Source organism: Nanorana parkeri, unplaced genomic scaffold (assembly GCF_000935625.1).
Source record: "Nanorana parkeri isolate BGI_ZX_2015 unplaced genomic scaffold, ASM93562v1 scaffold1215, whole genome shotgun sequence".
Lineage (NCBI taxonomy): Eukaryota > Metazoa > Chordata > Amphibia > Anura > Dicroglossidae > Nanorana > Nanorana parkeri.
In genome coordinates this window covers 346658-357304 of record NW_017307483.1, presented here as the reverse complement: position 1 = coordinate 357304, position 10647 = coordinate 346658, and positions in this window count along the sequence as shown.

Below are 10647 nucleotides of genomic sequence, written 5' to 3'. Positions count from 1 at the left end.
GCCAAAAGACTTACATTTAACCTCTAAATAATGATCAGCTTGGGGTTTTCTTTTTTTTTTTAAATAGTTTATTTATTAAAACACCAATCTATCTAATTGCCTTGTCAATGGACAATGGCATTAATTCCCCGATTAAGAGACGTTCCCATGGATTAATTTTCCCCTTCACGCTAATGTCAGCAACAGGATTATTCGCGGTGTGGGATTAGGTTCCGTTTTCACGCTTCAACTCGCCAAACTCAAATCGTTTTTACAATTTTTCCGTGGTATGTTCCGTGGACATGTTACGATGTTACAATCGCCCCCGTTGTCGTCTCTCAGACATAAATTCTTCACAATTCACTTTGTTGTTTTTCTAATTTTATGAAATGTTTCATGAAAATTATATATCTTGTTGGAATACATGATTTTATTTAAATAAATATATTTTGAATTGATGAGTCTGCAGAATTCATAGCAAAAAAACCAAACAAACAAACACTTTTTTTGTTCTCTGTTCACTCGTAGGTTTTTGTTTTTTTAATAACACATTCACAAACAAAAAAATTGACATTCGACAACAAATATATCATGGCATAAAATGTATTTTTTTTTTCTGCTGGCTTTTAATTTTTTTTTCTTTCAAAATCTCTTTATTTTAAATAAGAAAAAAATCTAAAATGAATCTAATCTAAATATTTTGCATGTTTGCATGTTTTTAGTGTTTGACCAAAGAATGAAGAAAGAGAATAGAAAAATGAATCACTTCTGTTGGAAATCTTCATTTGCTATTCGACTTTAATCGTAGATAGGTGAAAGGACGGATCTTTTAAAAAAACATCTTCAGATATACTGCAAACTTCATAAAAAATGTTCCTTTCTGCCGAATCTTTTTTTTTTTTTTTATTTAATTTAACCTGAAGAAATTGATAGGAAAGGTTTCGCCCGTGGGTCGTTGTTTTATAGATTTACCTGGAATATGGATTGATTAGATTATCTCCTTTACTCCTAATAGACTGGGCTCATTCTGATTTGGTATGAATGCAGCCACTCCACTCGTAGACATCTCCTACAATTCATAGTCCTAGTCCTAACACACAGAGCCCTCAAAAACTACCTCTGTATATCTCCTCTATAGTGTCCAGGTATAGGGCCGGTCAGAACATCCTCCTACGGTCACCACTTTTCACTCACAGCTCCAAAATTCCTCTTGTACTGCTCTCTTTTTCCACGTCATCAGACATTCACCAACCTCAGGTATCCACCAACCTCAGGTATCCACCAACCTCAGATATCCACCAACCTCAAGTATCCACCAACCTCAGATATCCACCAATCTCAGGTATCCACCAACCTCAGATAATCACCAACCTCAGATATCCACCAACCTTAGTCATTCATCAACCTCAGATATCCACCAACCTCAGGTATCCACCAACCTCAGATATCCACCAACCTTAGTCATTTATCAACCTCAGATATCCACCAACCTCAGATATCCACCAACCTCAGTCATTCACCAATCTCAATCATTCACCAATCTCATATATCTACCAACCTCAGATATTCTTCAACCTCAAACATTCACCAATCTCATATATCTACCAACCTCAGATATTCTTCAACCTCAAACATTCACCAGCCTCAGACATTCACCAATCTCAGATATCCCCCAATCTCAGATATCCACCAATCTCAACCTTAGTCATTCATCAACCTCAGGTATCCACCAACCTCAAACATTCACCAACCTCAGACATTCACCAATCTCAGATATCCGCCAACCTTAGTCATTCACCAACCTCAGATTTCCACCAATCTCAGATATCCACCAACCTCAGACATTCACCAACCTCAAACATTCACCAAACTCAGACATTCACCAACCTTGTAGTACCAGTATGTACAGGAGAGGAGTGTGGGGGGTATGACGGGGGGCAGTATATACAGGAGAGGAGTGTGGAGGATATGACGGGGGGCAATATATACAGGAGAGGAGTGTGGAGGGGATGATAGGGGGCAGTATGTACAGGAAACAAGTGCAATAGGTATGACAGTGGGCAATATGTGCAAGAGATGTGTGCCAAGGATATTACAGAAGAAAGTATCCAGGAGAGGAGTGTGGAGGATATGACGGGGGGCAATATATACAGGAGAGGAGTGTGGAGGGGATGATAGGGGGCAGTATGTACAGGAAACAAGTGCAATAGGTATGACAGTGGGCAATATGTGCAAGAGATGTGTGCCAAGGATATTACAGAAGAAAGTATCCAGGAGAGGAGTGTGGAGGATATGACGGGGGGCAATATATACAGGAGAGGAGTGTGGAGGGGATGATAGGGGGCAGTATGTACAGGAAACAAGTGCAATAGGTATGACAGTGGGCAATATGTGCAAGAGATGTGTGCCAAGGATATTACAGAAGAAAGTATCCAGGAGAGGAGTGTGGAGGATATGACGGGGGGCAATATATACAGGAGAGGAGTGTGGAGGGGATGATAGGGGGCAGTATGTACAGGAAACAAGTGCAATAGGTATGACAGTGGGCAATATGTGCAAGAGATGTGTGCCAAGGATATTACAGAAGAAAGTATCCAGGAGAGGAGTGTGGAGGATATGACGGGGGGCAATATATACAGGAGAGGAGTGTGGAGGGGATGATAGGGGGCAGTATGTACAGGAAACAAGTGCAATAGGTATGACAGTGGGCAATATGTGCAAGAGATGTGTGCCAAGGATATTACAGAAGAAAGTATCCAGGAGAGGAGTGTGGAGGATATGACGGGGGGCAATATATACAGGAGAGGAGTGTGGAGGGGATGATAGGGGGCAGTATGTACAGGAAACAAGTGCAATAGGTATGACAGTGGGCAATATGTGCAAGAGATGTGTGCCAAGGATATTACAGAAGAAAGTATCCAGGAGAGGAGTGTGGAGGATATGACGGGGGGCAATATATACAGGAGAGGAGTGTGGAGGGGATGATAGGGGGCAGTATGTACAGGAAACAAGTGCAATAGGTATGACAGTGGGCAATATGTGCAAGAGATGTGTGCCAAGGATATTACAGAAGAAAGTATCCAGGAGAGGAGTGTGGAGGATATGACGGGGGGCAATATATACAGGAGAGGAGTGTGGAGGGGATGATAGGGGGCAGTATGTACAGGAAACAAGTGCAATAGGTATGACAGTGGGCAATATGTGCAAGAGATGTGTGCCAAGGATATTACAGAAGAAAGTATCCAGGAGAGGAGTGTGGAGGATATGACGGGGGGCAATATATACAGGAGAGGAGTGTGGAGGGGATGATAGGGGGCAGTATGTACAGGAAACAAGTGCAATAGGTATGACAGTGGGCAATATGTGCAAGAGATGTGTGCCAAGGATATTACAGAAGAAAGTATCCAGGAGAGGAGTGTGGAGGATATGACGGGGGGCAATATATACAGGAGAGGAGTGTGGAGGGGATGATAGGGGGCAGTATGTACAGGAAACAAGTGCAATAGGTATGACAGTGGGCAATATGTGCAAGAGATGTGTGCCAAGGATATTACAGAAGAAAGTATCCAGGAGAGGAGTGTGGAGGATATGACGGGGGGCAATATATACAGGAGAGGAGTGTGGAGGGGATGATAGGGGGCAGTATGTACAGGAAACAAGTGCAATAGGTATGACAGTGGGCAATATGTGCAAGAGATGTGTGCCAAGGATATTACAGAAGAAAGTATCCAGGAGAGGAGTGTGGAGGATATGACGGGGGGCAATATATACAGGAGAGGAGTGTGGAGGGGATGATAGGGGGCAGTATGTACAGGAAACAAGTGCAATAGGTATGACAGTGGGCAATATGTGCAAGAGATGTGTGCCAAGGATATTACAGAAGAAAGTATCCAGGAGAGGAGTGTGGAGGATATGACGGGGGGCAATATATACAGGAGAGGAGTGTGGAGGGGATGATAGGGGGCAGTATGTACAGGAAACAAGTGCAATAGGTATGACAGTGGGCAATATGTGCAAGAGATGTGTGCCAAGGATATTACAGAAGAAAGTATCCAGGAGAGGAGTGTGGAGGGTATGAGAGGGGGCAGTATGTACAGGAGAGGAGTGTGGAGGGTATGATAGGGGGCAATGTGTACAGGAAACAAGTGCAATAGGTATGACAGTGGGCAATATGTGCAAGAGATGTGTGCCAAGGATATTACAGAAGAAAGTATCTGCAGGACAGGAAGCAGTGTGTGCAGGAGACAAGTACGGAAGGTGTAACAGTGGGAAATATGCGCAGGAGAGCCATGCCAGTGGTATGACAGCAGTCAGTATATGCAGGAGAGGAGTGCCAAGGGTATTACAGGAGGAACTATATGCAGGGTTAGAATGGGAAAGAAATGATAGTGGGCAGTATAGGTAGGAGAAGTGTGGCGAGGGTATGACAGCAGTCAGTAGGCAGGAGAGGAGTGCCAAACGTATTACAGGAGGATGTATGTGCAGGAGAAGAAAGGGAACGGTGTGATAGTGGGCAGCATGTGGAGGAGAGCAAAGGGTATGACAATGGGCAATATGTGCCGGAGATGAGTACAGAAAGTATGACAGGGTGCAGCATGTGCGGGAGACATGTGCATAGGGTATGACAGCAGGCAGTACGTACAGGTCAGGAGTTCAATGATGGGCAGTATGTACAGGAGAGGAGTGCTGAGGGTATAACAGTGGGCAGTATATGTAGGCAAGGAGTAGGGAACATATGATAGTGCGTGTTATGTGTAGAAAAGTGGTGTGGAGGGCATTATGGCAGGCAGTATGTGCAGGTCACAAGCACAATGATGGGCAGTATGTACAGGAGAGGAGTGCTGAGGGTATAACAGTGGGCACTGGGCAGTACATGTAGGCAAGGAATGGGGAACGTATGATAGTGGGTGTTATGTGTAGAAAAGGGGTGTGGAGGGTATGACGGGGAGGCTTTTTGTACAGGGGGGTTGGAAGGAAGGTCAGTGGGCAGTATGTGCAGAAGAACAGTGCGAAGGGTAAGACCGTGGGCAGTATGTATATACTTCATACACAGAAGTAGTGGGTGTTACACTCTCTGCCAGTGGTGAAAGGAAGGGAAGCATATGCCATTGGTGGGGCTACCATTAAAGTCAATGTGTTTCTTTGCCCTGCAAACTACAGGTTCACGTGAAAGGGTCACCCCGCATATCATTAATATTTCAGCCTTTGGCTGACGCTGGAGACTCAAATCACAAGATGTGTTCTTAGTAAACGTTGTGATCTGAAATCTCTCGGCTTGTCTCTCCAGCTCTACCCATTACGGCAGCCATTACAGAGGGAGGTGTCTCTAAATAAACAAATCATGAAATAGATGGATTTTCCTAAGCCGGATCTCTCTGGCCGCACGTCGGTGCTGATGGCCGTATTCTCGAACGCTGCGTACGCTCTCGTCGTATTGACACGAAGTAGAAAATCACCCAACCTCCCGAGCGTGAAGGCAGAATTCACAGCCTGTAAGTATCCAATTACCTGGAGAGATAATTCCAGTCTCTTTACACTTCCTCCAGACAGGAATCCACTGAAGTGGCGGTATCAAGATCGGCTCTGACCTTCCCTAATGACTCTGTAATATATATAATTATTGTTATTATTTCATCTGAGGGGTGGAAAATTACTACCCTGACAACAGCTTCGCGGACCCTCCACATGCGGATCCGCAGCTACAATGATCAAAAACACAAGGTGCTCCCTGGAGGAAATATGTCTCATTAGGATTATTTTTTTTTTTTTAAGTGAATGTATCCCATGTGAAGGGAGATGACAGTTCTGTGGAAGAAGAAACAATGTAGCAACTAATGACTTTTTCCAATTCTCACATGACTTCCTGTCCTTTGTTATCATAATAGAATCCTGCCTAATATTATAATTAAAGCTTATCTAAACCCAAGAACAAAAAAGTAACATATTGCAGCTTACCGCTCCTTGGATGAAGCGGCTGCATTAGTTTTCCTTTATCGGGATTTGTTACTTTATTTCCACCTGGTCATCCGGCCAGTAACCCAATTCCTGTCCTAGGGTGACAACCTAGGACAGGAAGGTTGTGCTCAACATAAAATAGTACTCAACATATGGTATATATGGAGGAGCAGCATTGTCACCAGGGCCGGTTTTACTTTCCGAGATCACTTGTACAAAACAAGCGGTGGCTTCCCTGCTGTACATTTAGCTCTGCTTGCCCACAGCTAGAAAACAGCTACCCGCCCGCGAGAAAGCAATTCCACAACCCTGCTGCCCCTCTACTCCCTGCTGCCCCGAGGCCGGGCCTTGGTTTGCCTTGTGGGAAATCCGGCCCTGATTGCCACCCTAGGACGGGATTACAGAACACCTCCTCTTCTCTATAACATAGGTAGGAAGGGTTGTGTAATTCACAGAGACATGTAACTGATAAGAGTGCAGCAGTGGCAGAGTGCACTAGCACTAGATTTCCGGCAGGACCAACAAGTATTTTCTGTAGCCACTTCCTGTCTACGGGCACTTCAGAGATGGCTGCATTGCATTTACCAGGGCAAGCTTCCTGAAGGTAACAACAGTGGACCTTGCCTGTGTGCATGTGTCAAGGTGACAACTCCGGAGGACAACTGGGAGACAAGGACAGAGCGTTGTCAGCCTATAACAGGACCTATATGGCAGGGTCACCAGGGATTATTTTATTTGTAGATTTCAAAAAAAAAACCTTTTTGGAATTACATCAACATAATTACATTTATATGAGATTTTAGTGATTAGATTTACACATACTTTAAAGAGAGGTTGTACACAGGTACGCCATATTTCTGCCATACATCTCTGAACAGGATGGGTTAGAGATGCAGGACGGGCACCCACACCCCGGGAGAGGGTAAGGACTTACCAACGCATGGAAAATAAGACTTTTTCTGCTTACTATAAAATCTTTTTCTTGGAGTCCATTGAGGGACACAGGAATTCAATAACATTCGGGTTATACTGCCACCTGCAGGAGCTAGGGATACTGGTCAACAGAAAAAACTGTAAACCTATTCCACCTCAACATAACTGCCTTTTACTTCTTCCAATAACTCAATCTAAACAATTATTACCTTTTGTATCACTGGCCCCTCCTACTAGATTGTAAGCTCTCACGAGCACCGCCCTCCCAACCCCTATTGTACTGAAACTGTATTGTATTGTAACTGTAATGTCTCCTCTATTTTGTAAAGCGCTGCGCAAATTGTTGGCGCTATATAAATCCTGTATAATAATAATAATACTCAATATGTGAAATACCCAAGAGAGCCCTTTACCACTCCGGACAAAAAAAAACCTTTTTTACATCATTATTACTTCAGTAGCATTCATAGACAAGTATGTGCAAGTGTCAGATGATTATCAAGACACATAATATCGGGGGTGGGGGGTGGGGGGGCTAGTGGACCTTGCCTGTGTGCATGTGTCAAGGTGACAACTCCGGAGGACAACTGGGAGACAAGGACAGAGCGTTGTCAGCCTATAACAGGACCTATATGGCAGGGTCACCAGGGATTATTTTATTTGTAGATTTCAAAAAAAAAACCTTTTTGGAATTACATCAACATAATTACATTTATATGAGATTTTAGTGATTAGATTTACACATACTTTAAAGAGAGGTTGTACACAGGTACGCCATATTTCTGCCATACATCTCTGAACAGGATGGGTTAGAGATGCAGGACGGGCACCCACACCCCGGGAGAGGGTAAGGACTTACCAACGCATGGAAAATAAGACTTTTTCTGCTTACTATAAAATCTTTTTCTTGGAGTCCATTGAGGGACACAGGAATTCAATAACATTCGGGTTATACTGCCACCTGCAGGAGCTAGGGATACTGGTCAACAGAAAAAACTGTAAACCTATTCCACCTCAACATAACTGCCTTTTACTTCTTCCAATAACTCAATCTAAACAATTATTACCTTTTGTATCACTGGCCCCTCCTACTAGATTGTAAGCTCTCACGAGCACCGCCCTCCCAACCCCTATTGTACTGAAACTGTATTGTATTGTAACTGTAATGTCTCCTCTATTTTGTAAAGCGCTGCGCAAATTGTTGGCGCTATATAAATCCTGTATAATAATAATAATACTCAATATGTGAAATACCCAAGAGAGCCCTTTACCACTCCGGACAAAAAAAAACCTTTTTTACATCATTATTACTTCAGTAGCATTCATAGACAAGTATGTGCAAGTGTCAGATGATTATCAAGACACATAATATCGGGGGTGGGGGGTGGGGGGGCGCTCTGGAGATGAAGTGTGTCGGTGGTTGGGCTTCTATAAGAACAAAGCAGGACAGAAGGTGAAGATTCAGAGTTCGGCAACATGAGGACAGGATGATAGTGTTCACATTGTAGGTATACACTGCAGAAAGGTGGATAAACCCTTTAACAACCCATTAAACATGGTGCGCGGATCATTTCCTGTCAAGTTTAAAGTGAAAATTCCCTGTACAGCTGGCTCTGCCTCTAGATAGGCAGAGCCAGCTGTCACTCACGCAGCTGGCAGATCCAGACATCGATGTCGGGATCCGCTGCGCCTGCGGCGTCTCAGTATACCGCGAGCTGTAGCTCCCTATATACTGAGCTTTGGGTGACGGGAGGACGCTAGTTTGTGTCCTCCCGTTACCCTAAGGAGAACTATGGGGAAAAGCCCTGACCCCATAGTTCTCTTTTAAGTAAATTCTCCTCTTTTTGCTCCATTTTCACACAGACTGAAAGTGATGGGAACTCCAAAACGTTACATTTGTTACAGAGGGAAATCTTTCAATGGGGACACCTGTTCTGGTGACAGCCGAAAGTGAATTTCTCCTCGCTGTAGAGATTTTATTAGATTTTATCTATTGTTGCATCTCATGGAAGAAAAGACAGCACGAAACTGACATGTTTCAAGCCTGTCCCACACTATCCAAAACTGAAAAAAAGAAACGTTAACCATTCATACACTTTAAACATTTCCATCATTAGTTGACGACTGAACCCATAAATGAATAAGCCCCGCCACTGAACATTCTCTGACACTGCTATTGGAAGACATTGATGATGAAGGTGCTAGAGTGATGGGATGGGGTCTGGGGAAGACATTGTTCAGCGCGCGGCCTATTTCCTGTCCAGAGATGGACAGTCCAAGTGATTGCAGGAGCAGACCGGGGGGTACGGAGGCAGCAGAAGGCTGACTAGACATCTACATCTGTAACTGTCACAGACAGGGTTCAGTACCAACTGGGAGAAGGGCAGCCAAAGGGCCAATGTACCATTGGGTGGTTATTAGAGCAGGGCCCAGTAATCAGGCAACTGGTTTGAGAAAGGTCAGATGATATGATACATATCTGCCCATGTATGGCCACCTTTAGCCATTGGTAAAACCCTACGATACCCCAAATTTCTCTGTGTCGGGTATGATGATGAGCGTCCGCTACGCCCGGCATTTTCCAACTATTCCATCCATATCCGCTCTAATTACAGCTCTCCTTAATGAAATCATAATCACTCTCAATTTCACAAGTGGTGTGTTCAACCGAATCTTCAGCAGCATATCAAAGACCTATTTTCTCCCCTCTAATATTTTAATTAAACCTCTGCCTCAATTTAACCCATTCCCCCCTCTTTGATGGCTGATTACCCCCCTTGAAATGAATGACAGCTATTAATTTAATGAGAAATGATTCCTGCCAGACACATACTTGTTCCCCTTTTATTTCTCCCAGGCTATAGAATTCATTTAATTGTCTTTTTAGCAAAACACATTAAGGGGTCTAAATTAGCGGGGCCTTTTCTGCCTCCGAATCCGAGCTGGCCCAGGATCCTTTGATGTGAGGACCGGGCTAAAGTGGCTACAGAATCCCTGAAAATGAGCTGATGGCGCTATTATTAAAATAAAATGGATGTTCTCCCATGTGGTGAAAGAATACTTAATTTCTTAATTGATCACCTTAGCCTCTTGTGTACAAGCTCTGCCCTCTCCCCGACATACATTGTTCCTCATCATATGTTTCAATTAGGAAAACCTTTACAAAGGGCCAGTGGTCCCTATTTACATATTACAAAAAAAAAAATCTTCCACAACAAAAAGGTTGTCGTCCCCCCCCCCTCCACCACCACCACCACCACCCCCAACTCTGACCCATCGCGGCTCTTTCCAGCTAAGCGTGTACAATGTGTTTTAATTGATTTTTTTCTTTCTTTTTTAATGATAAAAATGAACCATTTGATCTCATTTGATAGTCGTGATTATTTAAAGGAGGCGAGTACAAAAGACCGAAGGTTCGTCATCAATATAACCTCCATCTGTTGAGCTATGACGCTCCTGGCTGGGGCTGCAGAGAGATGGAGCTGTTTATGATTGGCTCTGTATTTGGATTTACACAAGCTGTCATTAAAATAATTTGTGGTGATCCTGCCATAAGGGTCCTTGTTACTGTTATGGGGTGATAACAATCGCTCTCAGGGGCAGGGCCCCTCCTTACCATCTTGTCTTGAATTGTATTGCGATTGTAATGTCTTCCTTATATTGTAAAGCGCTGCGCACACTGTTGGCGCTATATAAATCCTGTATAATGATAATAATAATAATAATAATAATAATAATCTGTGTTTTTTCTCCCAGTTCTGCTGTCATATGGGCTTCCGA